Below are 27,380 nucleotides of genomic sequence, written 5' to 3'. Positions count from 1 at the left end.
AGAAATGTAAATAACTGAAACTTAAAGTGCAAGAAACTTAAATTGGTGAATCTAAATTGCTGGAAAATGTAAATTGCATTAAGAGTAAATGGATTTGGGTGTTGGGGTTTAAATTGAACTAGAAAATGTAAATTAACGTAAATTAGAGAGCTATGAGATGAAGAGAATCATATTAGGATCTCAGTAGCAAACAGAAATGGAAAATTTCTTTTAGAAACAAAATAGCAAGAAAACTTAAATCAATTATGAAATCCTAAAGAGAAATTGACAATTGAAGAAGAGAAATGGGAACAGAAAACAGATCTAGATCTCAATTACTCCCTTGACAAAACAAAAAAGAAATTTTAGAAGAAATGAAAATGAAAACAGAAAAGGAAGTTCAGATCCAACTTTCCAATTCTTAGAACTATCAAAAGAAAAGTAGAAGATGATTCTCAGGTGAACAATTTCAATGGAATTCTTTAATCTAAATTCAAAAACCCAAAACAGAAAGTAGAAGTTGCAGAAGAAAGAACAAACAGAAAAGAAAACTAGATCCAATCCCCAATTTCCGAATTCAAAATAAAATGAAACTTTAAAAAGTGAGAAAACTAAAAATGAGCCATAAAAGTTCCCCGGATCAGCTCAAATCAAATTTACACTTATTTATACACTTTCTATTTTTCACTAAGCATTTGGAATGGGCTTTTTAATCTTGGAATTGGCCTTGAATCGGGTTGGGGTGGTGTTGGCTAGCTCCCAGGGGAGCGCTCCGTTTCATTAGTGAACGTTGCGTTCACTTGCCTTGTGCCAATTTTGGTGCGCGCTTGGCCTCTCCACTAGCCTTCCATAAGTGAACGCTACACTCAAATCTTTGAGCGCTATACTTGATTTCTTTGATGCGCTCCCTTCTAGCGTTCAATAAGTGAACGCTGCGCTTCCTTAATTGAGCGCTATGCTCTTTGGGCGCTTGGTGCATGATGCTTTCCTTGGCAAAAGTCACGAAAAAGTTCACTCATTTGAACGTGCTCCTTGATGATTGCTGCACCATTTGGTGCGCCTTGGCTTCACTTGGTTGATGCCCGAAAACGTTCACTAAAGTGAACGTGGCGTTCACTTGCTTGAACGCTGCCTCTTGTGTGAGCCTTGGTTTGGTTGGTTTCCTTGCCTAGCGTTGCCTTAATGAACGCCACGTTTGGTAATGCAACGCTTTCCTGGTCCTTTTCTTTCTTTATCATTTCTTCACCTACAAGTAACCAAACAACTAATCAAAGTATCACCAATTCACAAGGTCTTTGCATCATTCATGAAAATCAACTAATTCTAGCATAAATCCTATGATTTTGTGTAAAATAATTGATGGTCAATTGATTCAAAATAATCATGAAAATCTACTCCAATCACTTACTTATTGTACAAGAAAGTGCATAAAACCTAATGAAACAAATGAAAAATGCTTATAAAACTAGCTTAAGATGACTTGTCATCACCCATCCACAAATAATCTCCCAATGAATATAGAACAAAAATAAATAAATTTGTTGTAAGTTGTTTACTATTTTCTTTATCAATTCTCTTGTTTCTGTGCTTGTTTTGAACTTAGCTTGTGCGTTGTAGTTATTAATTAATTTCAGTGTAATTCTTTGTCGAATAATGTGTACTTGTGTTTTTTTTTTTTATCACTTTTTCTTATCTAAAATTGATTGTACTACTTCTTATGATTGGCTTTCTGTGTTTTTCAAAGGTTGATGATATCAGAATTGGTGGTTCATTCTAGAGGAAAACCTCTAGTGGAAAATCCAGAGGGCCTTGAAGCGCCATATATTAACATCAATGGTCAACGAACAAGGTATTGATCTTCCTATTATTCTTTTTTATTGTAGTGTTATCTTTGTTAATGATGTATTAAACTTGTTTTACTCTGTTGTTTAATTTTTATTTATCAATTGGGACTGTGAAATATATGTGATAAAATGGCTGGAGATAATCGATCCGAAAAATATAAAGAAAGGGAAATATTCATGGAAAAATTGGAAATAGGTAAGTAACAATAAACGTAGTTGATTTCTCTACTTCTAAATTAACATAGATTAATAAATTTGATTCAATTGTAGAAAGAAGTTGATGGTTTCAGGCAGGAATATGCTTCGATTGTTCTCTTTGACAAAATATATCAATTGAGAGATAAAGCAATTGCTAAATTTGAAGCCATAAGACTCTCAAAGTCTTCCGCTGCCTTGTTAAGTCCTTTCTATAAATTTTTATCGGGAGATATTGATAGTAGATAGTTTGAATGTTGTAAATTGTTATGAATTTATACATTGGTTGAGTACTGAATTGTTTGTGTCCTATATCGTTAAAACAAACACTTATAAATATTCAATTCAAGCTATAAATTCCTTTGCCAAATTAATTTTTTATGAATCTGTCTGTACAGTATTGAAATCCTATTAATCTGAATAAATTCAGGTTCATAAAAATTGCAAAAAACAGAAAATTACTTTAATTACACCAAAATCATTACAATGGAACACTGAAAATCATTCTAATAAACACCGAGAATGCTTACAACTTTTTGTGTAAATTTTTATTAGGGCATATAGAAAGTGTATAGTTGAATGTTTTACATTGTTAAGAATTTCTATACTGAATTGTCTCTATAATGTATAGTTAAAACAAACACATCCTTTACATCTTTATAAATATTCATTACAAAACTTTTAATAAAATTCTATGGACCTAATCTTTATTGTATTGAATGAATTCAGGTTAACCCAATTGCAAACAAGAATATTAAATGAATTGCACTGAAATTCTTACAACGAAACACCAAAAATCGTTAAATTAAATACCGAGACATCTATCTTATTGCATTGAATTTTCGAAACTGAGAATTCATAATTTGTCCATAATAAAGGCTGAAATTTGAATGCACCACTGATCTAACATGTAAAAGGTTCAACAGTAAAAAGTAAATCATATATTAGCACAACTATTAATATGCACAAAGACAATTTTTCCTACTTAAAGCACATCAATTTTACCTCACTTAGAGCTTTTTTTTCTTTTCTTTTGAAGCATTTTAAATATGTTTTCGGTATTTGATCCCAATATATTTTTTGGACGTTCTCTTGTTCTCATGCGTGGTGTGCTTTGAAGCTCGTTAATATCTTCCAAAGAAGCATCTTTGTGCGATAACAAACATTTTTCTTCACTTTTTGATTTATATTCTTGCATCTCAGCCATCGCATTATCATAAGCGCGGTGCAAAATCACAGTTAACTCCTCAGAATCTGATGCAAATTCACAAATATTGTGTGATCGAAAGACCAAATCATCGAATCTCCTACTTCTTGACTCTAATAGAGGCTCATTGTGACTGCTCTTGATATGTGTATACCTCCTCTTTACATTCTTACTCCATCATTCCAATATATATCTTGGTACCACTTTATCTACTTGCTCAAAGCTTAACACGCTCAGAGAATGATGACACAATATCCCTCTAGACTCAAATAATAAGCATTGGCATTTTACTTCCCATGATATCGCATCATATGTAACCACAAACTTATTGAATATTGAGTTTGAAACCTATTCTACAACTTCATATACCGAAAAACCTAGAGTGAATTCCGTTGATCTTGTGATACAATTCATCTTTCCTCTAAATTGTGCTTGAACTTTTCTGAACTTCTTGTGAGTATACACATGCTGAAATTGTGTTTCTATTGATGATTTCATTGCCCATGGTATGATCGTATAAAAATCTATTGCATTGGATTCTCTCTTTCTCTCTTTGCTCTCTATGTCCTAGGCAATTATCATATTGTTTGACATATTGGATCAGTGAGCTATTGCGTGTAATAAACTTGTTAAAAAAAGCATGCAAGCTCTCGCTCCTTTGTGTGCTTCTCATCCCGGTCCATAAGTGATGAACAAGATAAACTGAGATCCATAAATGATGATCTTCAAAAAACTGAAAAAATGATAAAATATGTAAATCAAAAACAAAATGCATTGAAAGGTATACAACTTAGCACCTCTATTACTCAAGCAAAACACATAAATATCCAAATAATAAAAATAAAAACATTAGTTAATTCCAATAAAGATACCCTTATCTGAAAGCCACTTATTCTCTCTAACACCATACTTCATAAGGAAATCATTCCCATTTCTATCAAATGCATCTTTTGTAAAATAGTTCCAAACAACATGACTAATTTCTTGTTCAATTTCTTTGTGTCTCTTGTATCCATTTAATTTATGTAGAATCTTCTTCATAATATACCAAATACACCACCTAGAAATTGTTGTTGGAATACAAGTCTCAATAGCCCTTTGCATCGATGCACATTGATCAGTTAGAATGCCTTTTGGAGACTTTCCTCCCATGCAACGAAGCCAACATTGAAATAATCATTTGAATGACTGAATATCCTCATTTTTCATCAAAGCACATCCCAGAAGTATAGAATGACCAGGTAATTGACACCAACAAAAAAAAACCAAAAATCAAATTATACCTGAACTCAACAATACAAAAAGAAAATCAGATATGCACCAAAAAATAGTTTCACATTCACCGAAAGTTGTATCAAAAAGCACATAAACTAGAACAGAAAATTATCTATTTGTATTGTAAGTGGTATCAAATGAAATAACATCTCTAAAATACTCACAAGCAACTCTGCTTCTTGCGTCAACCCAAAAAGCATTTTTGATTGAGTGATCAACCTCAATTTCGAGCTTATAAAAAGTTTTGATTCCTCTCTTTCATTCTTAATAAGTATTTTCCAAATTCTTTGGCATCATCTAGTTCGGAAACATTATGGACTTCTCTTGTAATGTAATTTCTGACATCTTTTTTCAATAAAGCTTAAAGCTTAATGGACTTCTCTTAAAGCCACAAAGAGATCTAAGTTGACCATCCGTCTCAAGCAAACCATATTCAAGTGGGAAAGTAAAGTTTAAGGATAAGAATTTTACCCACTTGAATGTTGTGTTGGATGGTAATGGCTTGGGGAGAGGTATTTTTAATGATCTTGCAAGCTCCACTCCCTTGTGCTCTTCCTTGACTACTTCCACCTCTTGGCAAGCTTCTTCAACTTTAACCTATTCCTCTTGGTAGCTTTCTTTAATTTCAATTCCTTGCTCACCAACTTCTTCTATGCATTCCTCATTGTTCAAGTCATGTATTGGTGGTTGTGCTCTAGCCTTCTCAACATCAATTTCACAACACAATGAGGAAGGTTCAACAATCTCAAATAGCACATTAGTTGGTGTGGAATCATCTTCAATAATAGGATTTATCGCTTGCTCAACCTCTTCCAATCTCTCATCATCTACAATATGCCTAAGAGGTTGCACATTATCCTCTTCAGCATCAAATTCATGCTCAATGGAAGAAGGTTCAACAACTTCCACAAAATCATCAATAACATCACTTGGTGTGGAAGTGTTTTCAATGTTGGAATCCACCATTTGTTCAACTTAGCCTAGGCTTTCAACCACTTCTTTTTCAACAATTTTCATAATTTATGCTTGTTGCACGACACACTCCATTTTCTTGTTCTCATGTTGAGATTCTAAAATCTCCTTCATGCTCCTCTCTTCGATTGATTTTACACATTCATCCGTGGAACTACTTTGCTTGTGGCATGTATCCCATGAGTCCACGGTGGCTTGAATTTTAGCAATTTTAGCCATGATAGTTTTGCGCATCCTTTGGGCTTCGTCTTGCTCCTTTTTACAGATGACTGCTTGAAGCCAATCCATTGCTTCCTTGAGATGATCCATTGGCTCTTGTTACACTTGACTAACATAATTAGGATCATATGGCTCTTGGAATGATGGATATGGACATTCTTCCATGGAGGATTGTGGTAGAAAAGAGAGTTCATCTTGCGGTTGAAAAGGAGATGCATTAAAGCTTGAAGGTTGGAAGATGCTTTGGTCGTTGGTAGAAGTTGGAGGTATACGGGATATAAGCTCTTGGAGGATAGAGGTGAAACCGGTGAAGGTAGAGGTGAGTGTGGTTTGAAGCTCTTCTTGCTCTTGAAGAATGATACCAAGTGTATCATCCATAAGAGCTTGGTTGGAGGGAAAAAAAGGGTTGTGAAGGTAATAATGTTGGAGTTGTGGCGATTCAATGGGTGCTTGTTCACATGGCTCATATGGTGGTTAGTATGGGGGATATGGATTAGGGTCATATGGAGGTGTTTGGTGGTATGAGGCTTGTGAGTATAGTTAAGAGCTATATTGAGGAGGGGGTTCATAGGCATATGGTGGTGGTTGTTGATAATCATAAGGAGGTCCATCATAGCCATCGGATTGATATGCATCTTGGAATGGCTCTTGCTCATAGTATGTTGGAGGAGGTTGTTGCCAAGAAGGTTGTCCATAAGCTTGAGGCTCCTCCCACCTTTGATTGTCCCATCCTTGATGCATGTTCTCATTGTAGCTTCCATTCTCTACAACATAATTTGAACCAAACTCATAGTCAAATGGGTGAGAATTCATAATAAAAAGAGAAAATAAAAATAAGAACTAATAAGAAATGAGTAAGCAAAGTCCTAAAACTAGCAAAAACTAACGAAGAAGCAAAAAGGCAAACACATTCACAATATTAACAATAACCAATAATAAGGCACACTTTTGCAATTCTCCGGCAACGGCGCCAAAAACTTGACGGAGGAAAATCGTCGGTAAAGAATTTCTCAATAAAAATCGCGTTGCAAGTATAGATATAAACCGACAATTAAACCTCAATCAACGTTTACTTTGTTTGTCACTTAATCAAACCCAATAAAATTAACCGAAGTATTTAAACATCGGGTCGTCTCTCAAAGGAATTGCAGGGAAGTGTACTTATTATTGGTTATGATGTACTTCTTTTTGGGGTTTTGAAATAAGGAACAAGAAAATATAAATTGCGAGAAAAATAAACTAACAACTAAGAAAGGTACTAGCAAGGATTGAGAATTGGAATTCCTATCCTCATTATCATCGTCAATTGTGATGGTAAGTGCAAATTGCTTTCACTTAGTTATCCTCTAACAAATGAAGGAAAGTCAAGCGAGCAAAATTGACTTAAGTTCACAAGTCCTAATCAAAGACTAGATTTAGTGAGGCTCTAGCCAACTAGCAACTTTCAATCACTAATCAACAAAAGAATTTTGATAACTTAGGAGTCTCTAATTAATCAATCCAAGTCAAGAACATAAAAATCTATTTTAAAATCCAACCAAGCATTTTATCAAACACTTGGAAAGCGCAAAATAAAAGCATAGAAAAGTAACAAGAAATAGTAAAATCTAAGCTTAACAAATGCAAGGAATCAATAACCAACAATTAAAGAAAGAAGCAATAAACATGAAATACCTCAAATTGCATTAAAAGGAAATTGAATCTAACAAGAAGTGTTCATAAACTAAATTGGGAAAAGAAAGAAATCAACAAGAGAAGATAAACTAAGATACTAGAATAATTAAAAAGTAGAGGAAAACTAAATTAAAGCAAGATAAAATTCTGAAGCTAAGAAGAAATAAGACTAAAAATCCTAAAACCTAGAGAGAGAGGAGAGAGCCTCTCTCTCTAGAAACCTATATCTAAAACCTAAAGTGTGTGAATGAATGAATGATTGAATGATGATGGTCCAGCTCTACTCCCTAGCATCTTGTCTTCATTTTGGGGCTTGAAACCGGGTCAAAAGCAACCCAAAAATCGCCCCAGCGAAATCTCTTTACTGAGGCACGTGACGCTCGTCACGCGTACACGTCACTTGAACTCTGCAGTGGCCACGCGTGCGCGTCATTTGGTTATGGCTTGGTCACGCGTACGCGTCAGCCATGCGTGCGCGTGGACACCAACTTCTCAAAACTTCAATTTCTTGTGTTTCTTCCACTTTTGCATGCTTCCTTTCCATCCTCTAAGCCATTCCTGCCCTATAAAACCTGAAAACACTTAACACACACATCACGGCATCGAATGGTAACAAGAGAGGATTAAAAATTAGCAATTTTAAGGCCAAAGAAGCATGTTTTCAATCATAGCACAAAATTAGGAAGGAAACTTAAAAACATGCAATTTACATGCATAAGTGGGAGAATAATTGACAAAATCCACTCAATTCAATCCAAAATATACCATAAAATAGTGGTTTATCAACAAACTGCTCATCAACATCACAGAAAAACTGAAAAAATACCGAAAACATTTCTAGATTAAACCAAATTGTCTTTCCAAATGCACCGAAACTAGAAATCAAACAGATTCATCGAAATAACAATTAAGAGCTCCTACATTACATTCAAATTCAAATCTTCAACCATGAACAATAATTTTCACAAACAAAAACAAAATTATTCAACTACAGAAGCATCAACTACTAACGAACAACATTAACTAGGTTCGAACCAAATCTCATCCACTTTATTCGATTCAAAACAACAAATCAATTCGCTCTGGTTCAACTGACAGTCTAAACTTGCATCATTCATCATCTTCAAAAACGAAATACTTGTTCAAATATGATTTCACTCCTTGATTTAAAAAAAATTGAACCAAATCTTCAAATCAGATCAAAAAGCATTGATCGTGAACGAACAGAACACAAAAAATGAAGAAAACACAGAAAACTGTGAGAAATTTAAAAAAAAAAAAAAACAAAATTTCCAGTTATATATGGTTGCGAATTTAGTAAAAAATTAGTTAAAGATAGTGGCACATGAATCTGGAATAGGTTGTACCAACTTGGTTAAGTTTAGTTGGATAATTAACTTAGTTATAGAATATTATTGTAGATATTATTAATATTTTTAGTTACTTGATTTATTTATTTAATTTTTAAACTTTTATATTATAATATCTAAATATTTAGATTTATCAAATAAGATTAGAAAAATTCTAAAGAATTTTAGAGATCTATAGTATATATATAAATTAAAGCTAGGTCAGTGTAATTATTTACACTATATATTTTAGTGCGTGATGTTGCTCTCTATTTTTTTCACGCCGTCCAACCGGGTGTAAGCTCAGTTCGTGAAAGACATTAATTCTCTTTTTTCTTGCACCGTTGAATATGTGCAACGAAGAGTAGAACAATAGCTTTTTATATTACTTTATAGTTTATACTACTATGTGCCTCGATTGAATGTTTCTGAATATATGTGAAACGTGCAATGCAATAGCTTAGGTATTCTCAAATAGTGAAAACCTCAAGGTCTATGAATTCATTAGCTCTCCCTTAACTCATATTGAAAACAGGAATTATGGGGTCAAATAAATAAACCACCTTTGCTGCAAATTGATTCTGGTTTCCTTGATGCATGTATTGTGTGCCTTGTTTTTTTTATTGCACGAGTGGCGGCTTTGAGATAAGTGTAAATGAGTTTTTAATAAAACGAGTAACTTCATGGTCAACACGGACTTCTCACTCGGTAACCAATACGTTTAAAGAGGAAGGTTAAAAAGGCAGCAGAAATTATTGTTTTTATTAGTAATTAGTTAATAATATTTAAAAATATAAATTAAAAATATATTATTAAATTAATAAATAAAAAATTAAATTAATAACTACAAATACTAACCAATGCAAAAATAATAAATTTTACTAATTCTTAAATTTTTTTAGTATATTTTGACATTTAGCTGATGATGAATTCCATAATCCTCAAGTAGCATTTAGTCAAACTCAACACGGTGTATACAAAAAGGGTTTTGTTATTATCATTTAGAATAAATATCTTTTTGATTTCTCATTATTTATCCGAATGAAAAAACGATTTTTCACAATTTAAAAATTTTTAATCGTCTCTAATTATATTTACGTAATTGGTCTAACTAATTTCAACTATTTAAGTAAATGGATAAACTAATTTTTGATATATTAATAGGTCATCGTTTACATAAAAATTGCTTAGACTAATTATATAGTTGAAAATCGAGTAAAGATTTTCAAATTATAAAAGACTGATTTATCTTGATAAATAATCAAGTACCGAAAAAGATTATTATTATTATTACCGGCAACTATATTCTTTTAATATTTCTTTTTTCTTTTTTCGTGAGGGTGGATTTAGTGATTGTTACAGAAAATCTAAGTGACGAATGTGTCAACATGGAGAATGAATTTTCTTAATTTTTTTAATTATTTAATAAATATTAAATAAATATTATGTTTTATTTATTTTAAAATAATGCTCGTCTGTTAATTTTTTTTTATACATAATATAATTAAATATGAAATTGATCTTTTTAATAATAATCTTAATTTAATTGCAAAAATAATATATATGATATATAAATATATATTAACTAAATATAAATTATAAAAATAAAATTAAAACATATTAAAACGTCATAAATAAATTTAAAATCAAATATTAAAGACAAAATTGAAATAAATGTTAAGATTAAAAACAAAAATAGTATTTATTATTCAATAGTAAATGCTTTTATATATACAAATTATACAAAAAAATATCAAAACCGGTAACTTTTAGTAACTTTTGTCAGTATTTGACTAACACAAATATTAAATTATTGTCTTTCACAAATAAATTTATACTGATTCATGTGTGTAAATTTTGATAAATGTTAGTACAAACTATGTTTATTCATGTATATAAATTCTAGTAAATATATATATAAATTATATGTTTCATGTGCACAAACTTTTTTAAATATAAGTATAAATTATTATTAATTGGCCCAAAATAATAATATTTACTCATCATATAGTATTACTGAAAGTTATATTAATAATACCTTGCTTTAAAATGTGTCACTTTTGTTAAGACTCACTTTAACAATAACATTTTTTATTAAAAAGAAAATTATGGAATGTTTCACATATACTTTTTAGTAAATTATATAAAAATATATACCTCGGATGTTTTCAAAAATATTTTTATATAGTTTACTAATAAGAATATATAATACGTAGTTACTTACCCAAATCACATATTAGTTAGTAATACTATAGAAAAAAATTTAAAGATATCCAAACTATTTTTATATAATAAAAGTGATACGATTCAAAAAAATTTTATATAATTTACTAACAAGTATGCAGCACCTATCATAATTTTTATTTAGAAAAAAATTATTGAATTGTAAATATTATTTTTGTTTTCAATTTTTATATTTTAATTTTGATTTTATCTTTAACGTTTAATTTTAATTTTATTCTTAATATTTCAATATGTTTTAATGATAATTCTGGATGAGACAATGTATGATCTAGCAATCCTACACTGATGTATCACTAATACGTCGTTGTTATGTGTTAGTGCCACGCCAATATATCCGTTAAAGGTGTTAAGCTCAATGTTATAATTGAAACATATTTAAAATATTATGGACAAAATTTAAACAAATCAAACATTTAGGATGTTTCTTAAAACTTTCATAAAACAATGTGAATTGGATATGTGAAAGTAAGAAATGTAAGTTTTCTTCCTTTCCAAAACTCAAAATGTAAGTTTAAGGATTAGTCTTATAAAGACTCTATTTTAAAGATGACATGCTATATTCACTACTTCAACACAAAAAGTTTTTATAGACAAATTAACTTCATTCTAAAAGTGTGGCTTTTGCTATTTCTTGTAAATTTTTAATTTTATTTTTAGCTATTCCATTTTGTTGAGAAGTTCTAGGAATTATAAAAACTCTCAAGATCTTTACAAAATATTTCAAAATATGAGTTTACAAACTCTATACCATTATCAAATCGAATGATTGAGCTTGAGACTTCCTTCTCATTTTGAATTTTCTTAGTATGTTCAACAAATTTTTGGAAAGTCTAATATTTATGAACTAAGAAGATAACCAATGTGAATCTAGAAAAATAAATAATGATCTCAAAGATATATCTTCTACAATTGAGACTTGCTCTTTTAATAGAGTCAAGTAGATCAAGATATAAAAGCTCAAAAAACCTAGAAGTATTCACAGCGTTGATGTTCTTAAAAGATGCCTTGATCTGTTTTTCCTTCTCACAGTAATTACATGTGGAATCTTTCTTATAAGAGATTTGAAAAGATCTATCACAATTTTTTTTTTATAAAAAAAAAAACTCAAATATCAGTTTCATGTAAGCATGACCAACCCTTCTTGTGCCACAAATATTTGTTAGCAATGATTGAGGTCATGTATCTCACATTCTCGTATAAATATTTTTCAAGATACAACACATCTACTGTAACACCTTAACTTTTAGCACTTTATAATTGTACCAAAAGTAAGGCGTTAATGTAACATCCTAACTTTTAACACCTCATGATCGTACCAAAAGTAAGGCGTTACTAACCTAATTCCTTTTATTATCTATTTAATATTGAGACTTTACGTGTAAATCTATCAATGGTTTTACTAAGTTTATAACTTTTTCAACAAGAACAAACAACACATATTCACATACTTGATAAGAAAGAAAAGAAAAAGAAAGAAAAGGAAAGAAAAATACTAAAGAACCTCTGCCACAGGAGAGCAGAGAGTAAAAGATTAAAAGTATCTAAAGAACTTCTGCCATGAAAGAGCAGAGAACATAAAAGAAAAGAAAGAAAGAACGAACTGAGATGATTGTTTACTTGCTAGAAATGAGCAGAGATATGGTAGTGAGTCCACTGAGATTTGCTTTCCAGAGATACATCGGCCAATCTAGGAGATGGTCGCACATGTAAGACAGAGGTTGCTTATAGAGGTTATCAATACATATATTGGCCAGAGAGAGTCTCACCTATAAGACCGAGGTTGCTTACAGAGGTTATGTTTGCATGCATCGGCTCAAGAGAGTCGCACCTGTAAGACAGAGGTTGCTTACAAAGGTTATGACACTGGAAACCAAACTCAGACAAAGGTTGCTGAGTTATGTCGGGAACGGGTCGAAACCGATAGATAAGCTCATTACCTGCACTAGGGATAAACATACATCATACTTGTTTGCGCATATTTGTTTGAGTGTGTTTTCTGTGATTGTGGGTGTGGGTGTGCTAAATGATTGTTTGAATTCTGTGTTCTATATTTATTGAATTGGATTGTCCATTGTTGACTGTTATTGCTGACCAAGTATATATAAAATGAACTAAACTTCTAATCCCGATCCTACTAAGAACTCCCCAGTTCTTACCCCCTATTTCCACCCCTTTCAGCTACAGGTGCGAAGGCTTTTTGCAAAGCTGCGGGAGCACAGAGGAATGTGTTTACGAGTTGAGTTGTTAAAATTTATTTTTCCCTCACCTCGTTAGTTAGAGTTTTATTCAGATGGGTAAGTTCTATAATTGCTTTTGTATGTAATACTACAATGTATTATTAATATTAAGTATGTGAATATGTGTTGTTTATTCTTGTTGAAAAAGTTATAAGTTTTAGTAAAACCATCGATAGATTTACGTATAAAGGCTCAATATTAAATAGATAATAAAAGGAATTAGGTTAGTAACACTTTACTTTTAGTACGATCATGAGGTGCTAAAAGTTAGGGTGTTACATCTACCTTTTGAGAAATTAAAACAGTAGAGTCATTTGTTTTGTGAAGGACCTCACACTAATCAATATACAAAATAACTCTAAACCTTGGTCACATAATTGTTTGATATTGAGCAGATTGTAAGTTAATCCATTTAATAAAATGCACATTAAAAATAAGGTGAGAATCATCGTTACCCAAATTACCAAAACCCAAAACCATGGTCTGGATTCTATTTGCAAACATCATTGAGCCATTGTTTTTGGGTTTGAGATGATTGAATTTCTTCCTTTCTCTAGTTATGTACCTCGAACATCTGTTATCCATGTTCTGTTTTTCATTTTTAGATATTTGAGACTTCAAATATACCTACATTCATAACCATCTTTACTTTAGATACACAAACTATTTTATGTTATTACTGGTTAGTTCTAGGAACTTGTTTCTGGGGTTTTTTTGGGGTCTTCTTTTAAGGTTTCAAGGGAATCTATTTTGAAAATTTCTTATAATTCTCTATTTGAGGTTTCTAAATAAGCTTTTTCTTGGCATTATTAGCGTTTTAATTCTTGTACCAATAACAATTTTTTGTGTCATGTCCAAACTTACAACAAAGTGACAGAACTTCTCATTAGTGTTTTAAACATACCTCAGGACGAACTTCAAAAGGCATAGTCTTTGACCACCAAGAAACAAATCTAATAAATTCTTGGTGCCATTTACCATATCTTTTTAGGTCATTAGTGATATTTATTAGCTTTCATTAGTTCAGATGTCTTTTCTCTTTTCATCTTGTTATCTTTATATTATAGCTTTTAATATTTCTCTTTTTGAGGATCTATTTTCTAAGCTTTTACCTTAGCATGTCTCATAGAGTAATGATTTATTTTTCATTTTCAAGGTATTATTTATTTTTCTATAGATCCTCAAACTTAGACTTAAGTTCATTGATCTCAGAAGTTTCAAACTTTTAAGTCCTTTTTAACTTTAAGTATGCTTTTGATTTTTTCTAATAATTTTCTAATAGTTCTTCGTACATAATCTAAAGCTAAAAAGAAAAAGCTCATGTTCAAAGATCATTACTTTATATACAGACTCATAGTCAATGATAAAATACATGTTGGCAACATAATTGAGATCTCCATCATTCTCAAATTCATTATCTAAGTCACTTAGAGTAGTTGCCATTACTTTCTTCTTGAAGCTCTCTTTGTTTTTCTTGGTCGACTCAGTCATATTCAGGCTTGATTTATCCTTTATCACGATAGTCATAGTAAACAACTGCATTAACCTTTTGCTTCTACTTTCTCTATCACCTCTAAGGTTGCCTTTTCGTTGTTTTACATTACAAAAAACATGCTTGTAATTGCTGGATTTTCCGTTAGATTTTTCCAATGGTTATTGTTGTCGAAATCAGTATGAGAATATCTAATAGTAATTCCAAAATATGAAATTTTGTACTTTTTTAACAGCAGATAACAGATTCTGTCAAAAAATCTGACACAAATTTTATGTGAAATGTTAATTAAATGACATGAGTATCATCATTAGAAAATCCGGTGGTAACTTTATAAATGAAACAATATGTGTCTTTAAACGGGACGAACGATACCGTTGCATATTTTAGCTTGAAAATTTGACAGTTATTCAAAACTAAATCTGAAGGCCATCGTCTCTCCCTCACTTCTCTTATCTCAAAAACCCTAACCCCAGTTTCTCCTCTACCACCCTTGTAGCCACCATCTCCCTTCCAAATGCCATCCTAAAGGACGTTGCTACAGTCCAAGTGTAACACTCTACACAGAGTCTTATGCTTAAGTCATAAAACTGAGGTGGCAAGGTATTACGACCTCTAAAAGTAAATATATATATATAATATAATTGAAAAAGTTTTATATCTAGGAGCCTTTGAAGAAAAGTCTAAAACAAAGGGCGCAACGCTCATGTAAACAGAAAACTTGCATAGGAAAAAACGTAATATATATATATATATATATATATATATATATATATATATATATATATATATATATATATAACAAGAGTAGAAGATTAATGATACATAATAATCAAGCTCCAAACTAAGCTAAGGCTGGCTGGAGAATATCTACATACATACATACATATATACATACATATAATCTCGTATCTAAAGTTCTCAAAATAAACCCTAATTCTCCAACAAAAGCCTCTACGAGGCACCAAGGTAGAATACATAAAAGGAGAAGTCTATATATATATATATATATACGTAACAAAATATAAAAGTCCAAACTTCCATCTTCGCTGCAATAGAACTTCAGACGCCTAGCGAGGTGCATCTCGACCTGCATCTGAAAAACAACAATATCGTATGAGATGAGAATCGGGGGTTCTCAGTATGGTTAAGGTGCCTACATATATAATAAATAAGGTCCCGCGAAAGCCAGAGGCAATCCTAGAACTCTGATACTTAATTATAAAACTTAAAGACTTAAAACAATATCCATAAACAAGGGTGGTTTTCTATGGATTCCTAAACTTAACCAAAACCTTAACCTAACCCGCTATCAACCTCTTTCCTCCAAAACCTCCATCTCTAGTGGAAATCACACAGACAAGCAAGCAGTCAAAGAAAACACAGGTAGTTTACAGATATAGCAAACAGAACACATAGCAGTTAAACATGAATATCAATTAGGCAAATCCAAGAATGAAAACCAAAGCAAACAAACAAATGCACATGTTGTATGCCTGTCCTATGGCTGTTGATATCAACTGTCAGTTACTTAGGTAGCCCGGCATGTCCTGGTAGCTAACCATGGACAGAACACCAAACACGGAGCAAGTGGGACAACGCCGTAACCCTTGTGCCTTACCCGCGTACCTGAAGCAGGGGACAACTTCACCCTGCCTCTTACCCAGGTGGTGTTATAATTCTCAACCTGAAGCAAGCGGTGATAAAATTCCACCCTTTCATCTTACCCGGAGCTTCGAACTCTCAACCGGAGCAAGTGGATAACACCACTGCATCTTACCTGGCAATCTTGCCTCTTACCCAAAGCAAGTGGATAACACCACTGCATCTTACCCAGAGGCATATCACAATCAAATTCAAGTTCATTCCAGTTCATTCATAATCATTCAATCATTAATTCATTTTTCACACATTCTCAACATCTCTACACTTCTTTAACATGTACCCAGAGCGGGTGGTCATTGCTACCACCACTTACCCGGTCACCTCTATCTCATTCAATTCATTCAAATTCAACCATCATACAAATCATAATTCATTACTCTGCAAATTGCTTCACTCCCAAGTTACTATCTCTTCCTAGCTTTACCTCATCACTAAGTATCCAATTAAGGTTTAGGGACTAAAAGAGTGAAAATAGAGATTTAGAGGTTCAAAATTATATTTTAAAATACAAAACTTACTTTGCTGATTTCAGGAATCATGCGTACGTGTGGGCCATGCGTATGCAAGCACCTTGCTCGTGTATGCGAGATACCCAATCCGAATAGGTTGGTCGTGTCACGTGCATGTGGTCACGTACGCAACCCCTCAAAACATACTGCTCGTGTACGCAAGCTATGGAGAATAGCAAAAGTGCTGAATGCTCCAGAATTTTCAGTTTTACACTCTAAACTTCTGACGGCCATAACTTTTTCGTTTTAAAATATTTTTTCATCCATTCTTCGAATGGCGTAAACTTCACAGACCCAATTTTTATATGAAATAAGTTTGAAACAATTTGGGGGTCTGAAAGCCGAGTTATAGCTCATCGAACTTCGGCCAAAAATCATATTTTTCACAAAATCCTCAAACCTCTAAACATAACTCATACCCATATTCACACAACAATACCCTGCTCCAAAACACACCAAATCACAACAACACAGCCCCACATTCTACCACAACCAATCTCACCTCAATGTAAACTACTTCAACCCAGGATTCTCAATTATACCAATACAATTACTAATTATTCAACACTCATATATCCTTAGTCATCATTACCATTCATCATCAACCAAGACATCATTCATCAATCATTTTTCATCAACAAAACCCACATTCACATTATAAATCATTAATCCCATCAAACATCATCAAATATCCATTTAATGTCCACTAAAATTACTAAACATGTTCCAAAGTTATGATTCAACTTATCCTAGATTATCTAGCCTAAACTTTCACAAGACATTATATATTAAATACGAGAAACCAAAACCATATGTTGGCCGACAAACTCGGAACACGTCAAGCGTTCCAGCACCACATGTTTTCAAAACCTCACCAACGAAATCCGGCCTCCAAAACTTGACCTCAAGCTTCCAAATCCTCACTTTGACCCCAAACAATAAACAATTTTCAATCTAACATCACAATTATCACTATAATCAATATGAAGTTCACTAATTTCACATTTCACAAAGGGTTTGAGAGTGCTTATCTTATTCACAACTCAAGCGAGCTAAACCCAACAAAATCCACAATTTAATTTGAACCTAAACACCAAAATCATATAAAATTCAACATGCATTCACATTGAATTTCGAAAACTTGGGAGAAGAAAACTAAAATTAAGAAGTGAGTTTCATACCTAATCAAGAATTGGACTTTTTAGAGCTCGTCGCGCTAGTCACGTGGCCACAAATGGTGTGGCGATCGGAGTTTCGGATCAAAAGTTATGTGGATTTGAATTTCAATCAAGGTTCAGGTTTCATGGAAGTGTTCTTCCCCCTTCTATGAGTGTGCAGCGTGTTATGTTTGATTTGGGGAAAGGAAGGGATGTTGCCCTTCACTAAAAAGTCATTGGTTTGGGCCGTGGACCCAATACAAGCTCAGTTTGTCCAATTTGACCCGTTCGCCCCAATCTTAGGTCAATTTTTTTAAAATTTGTGTCAAAATTCATATTTTAATTAATTCTACCACATTAAACTCTAAAATTTTATTTTCTAATTTCTTGAATTAATAATTATTCTATTGGCTAATTATTTACTAATCTTACGGATTTTACACCAAGCATCCTCTATCGTCTAGCCTTCCATCTCTTCCCTACACATCCTCTTTACATTGTGTTACAATCACTACCTCGCTGCAATTCAATCACCCACTACATTGTAGCCATCAAAAGAACATTGCCATGCCTCTCTCACATCTCACGGTAGGTAATTCCCTTCTTCTTCTCTCCTTTTCCAACTTTTTCTACCTTCTTCTCATGTCTCAACTGCATTCCTCCACTAGGTTCCACCACAATTGCTACTGCTACCTCCTAGAATTGGTAACTTTTTAATTTTTATAATTTAGATTTTTTTTATAACCGATTTAATATTTTTTTAAATATTGTTACATTCCTATTTTCTTAATTGGTAAGTTTACAATAATATATAAATGGCAATATATTTTAATTTATTTTTACATTAACCCTAGTTTGTCTTTTTACTTATATTTGTTTTGGAATTTTTAATATTTTAAACTTGATTAATATTTTGGAGTTTTATAAGTTGGAGTATGTTTGTTTATAACTTAAAGTTTGAAGTACTTTTATTTAGGATTAGAGTTGGATTATAACATTGAGCGTGTTTCATTATATTTTAAGTTTGATTATAAATGATAGTCTACTTTATTATAATTTGAATTTAAAGTTTGAGTGATGTTTTTGCATTTGATTATCTTAAATATTTTTTATTAAAGTTTACAAAATGGATTACAAAAATAGGTATGTTTGAACATAATTTGAGTTTGAACTTTAATTTAATTAGGATAGATTTGTAGAACAAAGTAATAAGGAGTGCAAAATAGAACAGCTAGAATTGCGTGTTTGATCCAATTTTTTATTATTTATTTTATGAAAAATGAGTTGTTTGGTGGAGGTTTAACCTAAACTTTTGAGGGAGTTTATTATGTTCACGAATCTAGCAATATATTAGTTATGCTTTCTCCTTTTTTTAACTTGAAGTCTTTGTATCTGCTTATTAGAATATTGATTTTTGTTTTTTGGATCTCTTCGGTTTCTTCATAGAGCGTCTTCAGACTATCTTCTATTTGTTTGGCTATTTCATAGCCAATAATTTTATTAACTTCGAATTTGTTGAGAACACATACCATTATATATTTAGCTTTAAAGTTTAGTTAGATTTTAGCATCTTGTGCATCAGTGCATCTCTCTTTTGGTATGGGAGTTTTGATCATTTATCCATTTTCTCCAATGAATATTGTAGATAAAATATAATCTCTATTTTCAACTATTTTTCACATGTCAACACTCATAATAAACTCTACGAAGAGTTTTATTTCACTACAAGAAAAACTATTTCGCTACAAAAAAAACGCTAAGTACCGTCAGAATTACCGTTGAAAAAAAAAAGAATAAAATCTGAAGTTATAATGGTTACCATTGGATTTTGTGGTGGAAATTATCCGACAGAATGAAACTTGCCGGTAACATATTACCATTAAATTTTTGTGTCTGACGGTAATTTCTGTCGGATTTAACAACGAAATATGATTTTTAAGATAACGGAATCTGTTGAACAATACCGTAGAAAATTTTTTAACGATAATGTTGACACCATATCATACGTCTCCACTCCCCCTTACCATCAAATTAATTCGATGGTAATGCTAACAAAAAAAACTTTTTTAATTATTTTTTAAAAAATTGACTAGGTTGTTACTGTCAGAATATACCGACGATAGTCTTTTTTTATTTTTTAATAATTTTTTCCGCCTATCTATAATGCACCTTAATAATTAATAATTGAAAAAGTGTTTTAAACCTGATATGAGATATCAAATATACAAATTGAAAATATGGAATGATGGTAATTAAAATATCTAAAATAATGCTAATCATATTACATTCTTCTCAAAGTTTGGTAAAGAAATACATATCATAAAACTATATTTATATTAACCCTATTCAGATTCATCATCTTCTTCCTATGGTTCACCATCTTCGTCTTCGGAGGTAGTTTCCTGATCATTGAACCTTCCCCTTCTTCGTCGCCATCGACCCTATCTTCTTCTTGAAGATCGTCGTCCTCTGGTGGTAGTGCGTCACCATCTATTCCAAGGTCAATGATGTCATCATCTATAATAGACGACCTAAGGGTGATTGGCTCACCAGTAACAACCACCATTTTCAAAGGAGTTAAGTCATCAATCTAGTAAGGTTTCTGACCCTCTATCCTATCATCAGACTCAATGTGGCTTCTTGGCTTAGTCTTAACCACAACCACCCAACTAGACTTACATGAACCTGGATAAGGCAAATAGTATACATGTCATGTATTTTGAGGTAGAATAAAAAGATCATAGAGCCTATATTTCCTTGTTACATTAACTTCAGTGATATCGTAGTCTTTGTGCTTTCATATTCCTTATCGTGAAATTGGATCGTACCATTCACATTTAAACACGCACACCTTATACGTAGTGCGATAGAAATACTCTAATTGAATTATGTTGTGCAACACATCAAGACAATCGGAATGACCACCGCCTGAATCCCCACAAACCTAAAATCTGGTATTATCTGTTTTCTTTCTAATCGACCACTGTAAAGAATAGAACTGATATCCATTAACATTGTATATTGGGTAGCTAGTGCCCTTATTCATTGGGCCCCAACTAAGTACAACTAGTTCCGAATCTGTTGTGTTAGTTAGATTCACGCTGACGTATTCTTTGAACTAATATGAAAAATTGTTCAATGAGGTATCAGAATTTGCCTCTTGGAATAACATATATGATAGAATAGGATAAAGAAGCTTTGATTAGATTAATAAGTTATCTTAGTGATTACAATATTTATGAAGACTTAAAAAAATTCACATGAGGTATGGTGAAATCTGGTCACAGTTAAGCAACACATGCAGATGTACGGCATCAATTTTCTTCCACTCTAACTGTTAGTCATTGCCCGCACCCATTGCAGCTCCTTCCGGAGCAAAGATTGGGATGTTGTTCCACTTCTTGCAACTCATGTTCTAGGTGACTCGACATAAGGCTAAAAATAGAATGAGAAAAATGTGGATATTTTCTTAGCTAGGAAGGCTTCATGGTGTGCCTAAATGAACCAATCATCCTCTCAAATGGGTACGTCCACCTAAATTGGGCTGGCCCACATAGTATTGCTTCGTATGGTAAGTAGATTGTTAAGTGTTCCATGATGTCAAAAAAGGATGGAGAGAATATCCTCTTTAGCTTACAAAGTATGATGGAAATGTTCTTGTTCATGACTGTGAGATCATTAATGCTAAGTTTCGTAGCACATAACTCCCTAAAGAACTTACTTATTTCTGTGAGGGATTTTCAGATGTTGGTTGGAAGTTCTCTAAATGTGATAGAAAGCAAAGACTCTATGAATACATGACAATCATAACTTCTCGAGCCAACAAGCCTACCTTATGAGATGTTTGCACACTTGCTCAAGTTAGAGGCGTAACCATCAGAAAACCTCAACCGTCTAATCTACTTATAAACATTTTATCTCTAGTTCTTCGTTAGAGCGAACACCGCCTTTGGATTAGCCCACCGCCGTTCTCAAGTCTCTTTAAGTTTAGATCTAGCCACCTGTAACTATCCACCAAGTCTAACCTAGCCTTATCGTTATCCTTTGTTTGTTCATCGTTCATTACTGTGTGCATGATATTATCAAATACATTTTTTCAGTGTGCGTCACATCTAGACAATGTTGAACCAAATTGTCTTTCTAATAAAGCAACTCACAAAATATACTCTGTTTAGTCCAATTATGCTCCCTTCCATATCCCGGAGATCTCAAACATGTCCCGTTATCGATGATCCTTGGGAATCTACTGACATGATACCAAACTTGCCTACCACCTAACCTCATGGGTGCCTCCTCTTGTTTAGTTTTATTCTTTTTGAACGAATCTTTGTTGCGCCGAAACGGATGATCCATGTCGAGGAATCTTTAATGGTAATCAAACCACGAATTATTATCACCATTCGTCAACCAAAATGTCTTTATATCCTCCACACAAATGGGACATGCCGTTCTGCCCTAAGCGGACCAACCTGACAATATCCTGTATGCAGGAAAGTCGTTAATGATCCACATCAACGCAACATGCAGTTAGAAGTGTGTCTTTGTCAAAATATCATACGTTTCTAAGTTTGTCTTCATCAAAATATTATTCGTTTCTACACCATGGATCCATAACTCCTTTAACTCATCCACCAAAGGCTGCCAGAAGATATCTATTTTGGTCTTTGGATTGCTAGGACCAGGTATGATGCAAGTTATGAACATGTATGGGTCCTTCATGCATATTTTGGGACTCAGGTTATAATGTGTCACTATTACAAGCCAACAAGAGTGCGCGTTACCAAAATCGGAATTCAGTGCGAACCCATCAGAGCAGAAAGCTAGTCTAACATTTCTAGGCTCGCTCGCGAATGTGTGATGGACACAATTAAATTGCTTCCAAGCTTCTCCGTGTGACAGATGTGTCATGATTCCATCATCTCTCTTTTTGTTACTATGCCAAGTCATGTGAGGGACCGAACTCATTCATGCATACAATCGATTTAGCTTAGGGATTAAGGGCAAGTAGTGCATTCATTTCATTGGAACTCTCTTTAACCAGCATTTACCAATATATTCTCTCTTATCTTGGAACCTCGATGATCTACAAAATTTGCATTCAGTTAAGTTTGCATCCCTTTTGTAATACAGCATACAACTATTTAAACAACATTTTCAACGAATTCAGACCCAATTTCAAAACTAACTTCTTTGCTTCGTAGTGGTTTCGGGGGATGCCTGTGGTCCCGACAAGTACCAATTTGTTGCAAAGTGTGTCCACTTATCAAAATACTCTTGAGTATGATTTGACTCCGACTTAATATTCATCATTCTAATACATGCAGACAACTCCAAATGAATGCACCCCTCAAACAAAGATTTTGCAGTAGTTTCTAATGATAGAGGTGAAGTATTATATCCGCAGGTCCTAACTACTTAGTCATCTGAAACTTTTGACACGAACACCTAGATACTCCTTCAAGTCTAAATGGTTCCATGCTGAAGACATGTGCAACAAATGCGTCAACCCCCTCAAAGAATCTAGTTTTTAAACCCCTGGCCATCGTTATCCCTATCATACATCCATAGACGATGACTTAGAATCATATTGAAACCCACATCCTAGAATTCAACGAACAACACAAATTATTAAATTTCTTAGAAAATTTGGTAGAGTGTACCCTATAATTAGAATCTCCCTGCAAATAAAATTATCATTTTTTGATGAAATAAACATGTTTTAAACAATTTAAACGATAATTCAGCAGAACTTCTCTTTAATTTAGAGACATTCATCAAATAAATATAATAGTTTTCATAGAGAAAATAGCTGCATGCATAAATTATAACATACATGCATTCAATAAAATATCAAATCCTAACTGTTTTAGTGCGCAACCCTATATAACTCCACAATTTTCTAGCAAATAAAGTTTTTCAGAAGCCACCACTACGCGACCTTATCCCACTTCCGTCCTAAAACTCTATCCTAGGAAAAGTAAGTCCAACAAAAAATTTAAACAGTTCATTATATTCAGAGATAGAAAATCAAGCTGAAATATTATTGTACAAACAACACAAAAAGCAAACTCTAACTGAGCTCAGAGAAAATAGCACCGTCCCAAAAAAAGGACAACGTATTAAATTCACAAGTTGAAACTAATTCAAAAAATAATTTGAAAGAATAAGTAAAACTCACTTTTCCAATTAATTAAAACATAATTCTAATTTCACCAAACTAACAAGAGGTATGACAAAAATAACTGACATAAGTTTAATGCAATTGAAAGAAACTCATTCACTAAACTTAACTAAAATCTTTTAACAACTCAAGCACTCTTAATCTTACCTTTCTTAACCTACTCTAAAATTATTTAATTTTTACATCCATTAAATTAACACAATAAATTCCAATCACACACTTTATTAAACAAATTTAACTACTAATTTAACAAAAATCTTAACAAAATTCTAAAGTCACAAATTAATATGTAAAAATAAAATAACCATACCAACAATAATTCTGATGATAGTGGCTGCAGGGTCTTTTTAACGTGGTGGTGACAGAGGCGATAGTGACGGCGACGTGAACAGCAACTATGACAGAGGATACGACAGAGACAGCAACAGCAGAATCAAAGACGATGTGCAGCAGAGGCTCCAATAGGTACTCCAGGCGGCGATAGCGACAATGACAATGACGAGCTCCCGGCGTTGGCGATGGCGACAATTCAACGGAGAGAGAGAGAGAGAGAGAGAGAGAGAGAGAGAGAGAGAGAGAGAGAGAGAGAGAGAAAGAGAGCATTCGCATAGGAAGAGTTTCTGTTTGAATTTTAACCTAATTTTACCGTCGAACAGTACATCACCAAAACGACGTGTTTCATTAAATCATAATACTGACAAAATATATCGATGAAAAATCCGATAATAACATTGGTGCCAATGAGTTATATTTTTGCACCAATAATTACTATTTGCTTTAACGATGGAAAATCTCTTCCGATGATAACTTTTTTTGGTGATGAATTTTTCCTCATTTCTATCGGAATATCCGATGGTAAATCCGTCGGTATACATCAATGATAAATCGAATGGTAATTTCGACAATATTTAGCATTTTTATTATAGTATTTTATCTTTTTAGTAGACATAGTTGTCTCCATCAAAAAATGGAGGATGGTTGAGCGAAAGCCTTTTAAAATGACTTAATGATGGATCTCCAATGGATCTTTATTTCTACCATTTTTAGGATATTTAACTCCTTAAAAAACCAACTCTAATGCCAATTGAAGTTGTAAAACATCCACAAGAAAATGGATTTGACTTGTGCTTGATTCTTTTTAAATTTAAATATGAACTTAAAACTTTTTCAAGCCTTTAAACTTGTATGTAGTAAATATATGTTACCGTGAAAGATTCATAGGCTTATATAAGATCTTTATAGCGGTTTCTGAAATACAACTTTATGGGACCACTACAAAAAAAATATATTTTAGCGACAAATTTTTAGTGGCAATAACATAATGGCCATTAATTCCTTAATTTAAGTTATGTTTTTGCGGCAATTATATATTTGTTATTATTACTATATCTTATAATGGTAATTGTCTTTATTGCCACTAATAAATACCAAAAAAAAAAATTTGTTTGTAAAAAATTTTTAGTGGTCATAGAGTTAGTATTATTATCATTAAAATATTTTTTAATGAAAAAATTTTAGTGGCTATAAAATTATGGTCAGTATTATTCTTATTAAAATTATATTGTAATGACAATTATTATTATTACTATCACTACTTTTTTAATAAAATATTTTTAGTGGCCATAAAATTATGGCTAGTATTATTTTTATTAAAATAATTTTGTATCTAAACTAAAGAAATAAGAGATTCAGAGAAACCAAAGAAAGAGGTCTCAAAGAAGAGAGAGCTTAACTTCACCGCCGAAACTCACTGTAGCGGTTGCTGCCGTCCTCGCCGCCGCAGTTCAGATCAAGCAACTGTGCTCTTTGACTCAGATCCTTCTATCGCTTTCTATCTTTCTCTCTTATTTTCGATTTAGGGCTCACGAACTCACTCTTTGACTCAGATCCTTCTTGCAGCTCTGATCTGCTCCTTCAGGTATCGCCGAGTCGACTCGTTCGCAGCTTCGATTTACTGTACTCTCTTTTACAACTCCTTCATTTCATTCTCTTACAAGTTAGATATTTGCGTTTGCGTTACTCATTATTTTCACTATTTTAGATATTGCGGTTCTAGTTCTTAAGCTTTGAATTTAGTTTTTTGCTATTAATTAATGCTAATTCTTGTTCGTGCAACTGAAGCTATGTGTCGTCAATTGAACTGTCATTTAGTTTATTTTTATTTTCAATTTAAGATGTGAGATGATAAAAGAATCTACAATTTGGATGATGCCTGATTAGTGTGTCTTTGATGTGTGTTTTAGCTTACGAGCTTGGTTTGAGTGTTTTAATCTATATATAAAACCATAAGATTTGTTATTATTTTTCCAATTCATGTGCATAACTAAAATTAGACAATCGTTTGGGATCAAATGGGTTTTGTTCAAGTGACTGCCTCATAGAAACAGGGGATCTGAAGTCTGAACAACTAGAAAATGTTTTTTATTATTATTATTTTCATATTTTTTAATTTATTTTATTTTATTTAATACACTCCCTGCATTTATTTGATATTACACTTTCATCTAAGCAACTTGTGTATTAGTTGTAATGTAAGTAGACTATTAGGTAATGTGTTTAATGGAAGTCTTGTTGATTTCATCTTATTTGGATATCCCTTACTTATTTAATCTTCAATGAGTAGGGCAATTCCGTGGATTTGCAGTAGTGGATGAACTCCAGGGACATAATGCCATACTTAGGGATTGCATTGAGCAACTAACAGCTATAGAATCATCTAGAGCTAGCCTTGTATCTCATCTGAGAGAGGCTTTACAGGAACAGGTAATTTTTATTGTTGATTTTCTTTTTAGAAGTGCTGTAACCTGTAATATGTCATTCTAATTTGGTTTGGTTACCAGGAATTCAAGCTGGGTCAAATTCGAAGCCAGATTCAGGTTTGAAACTTATCCAATCATCAAGTAGTTATATAGTATCTATTGTCTATATTTTGATATAGTGGCTCGCCTAAATTTTGTACAATCATTAATCTGAAAATTAGTAAGTCTACTAAGTATGTATTTATTTATGGGCTGCCAGTTTTGTGTTCGATAAAATGCCAAAATGAACTTTTAGGTTTTATTTATGTCTCTCTTTAGTGCATGTGGCGAATAGCGCTACTGTACCGATTGGTCTATTGATAGCTGCTAGATTTTTGAGCTTGGTGAATAACTAATTGTTTTATTTTGCTCTGACTGTTCTA

This window comes from Arachis ipaensis, chromosome B8 (genome assembly GCF_059453495.1).
Source record: "Arachis ipaensis isolate K30076 ecotype BB chromosome B8, ASM5945349v1, whole genome shotgun sequence".
In the NCBI taxonomy this organism is placed as follows: Eukaryota; Viridiplantae; Streptophyta; class Magnoliopsida; order Fabales; family Fabaceae; genus Arachis; species Arachis ipaensis.
This window is presented reverse-complemented; position numbering follows the sequence as displayed.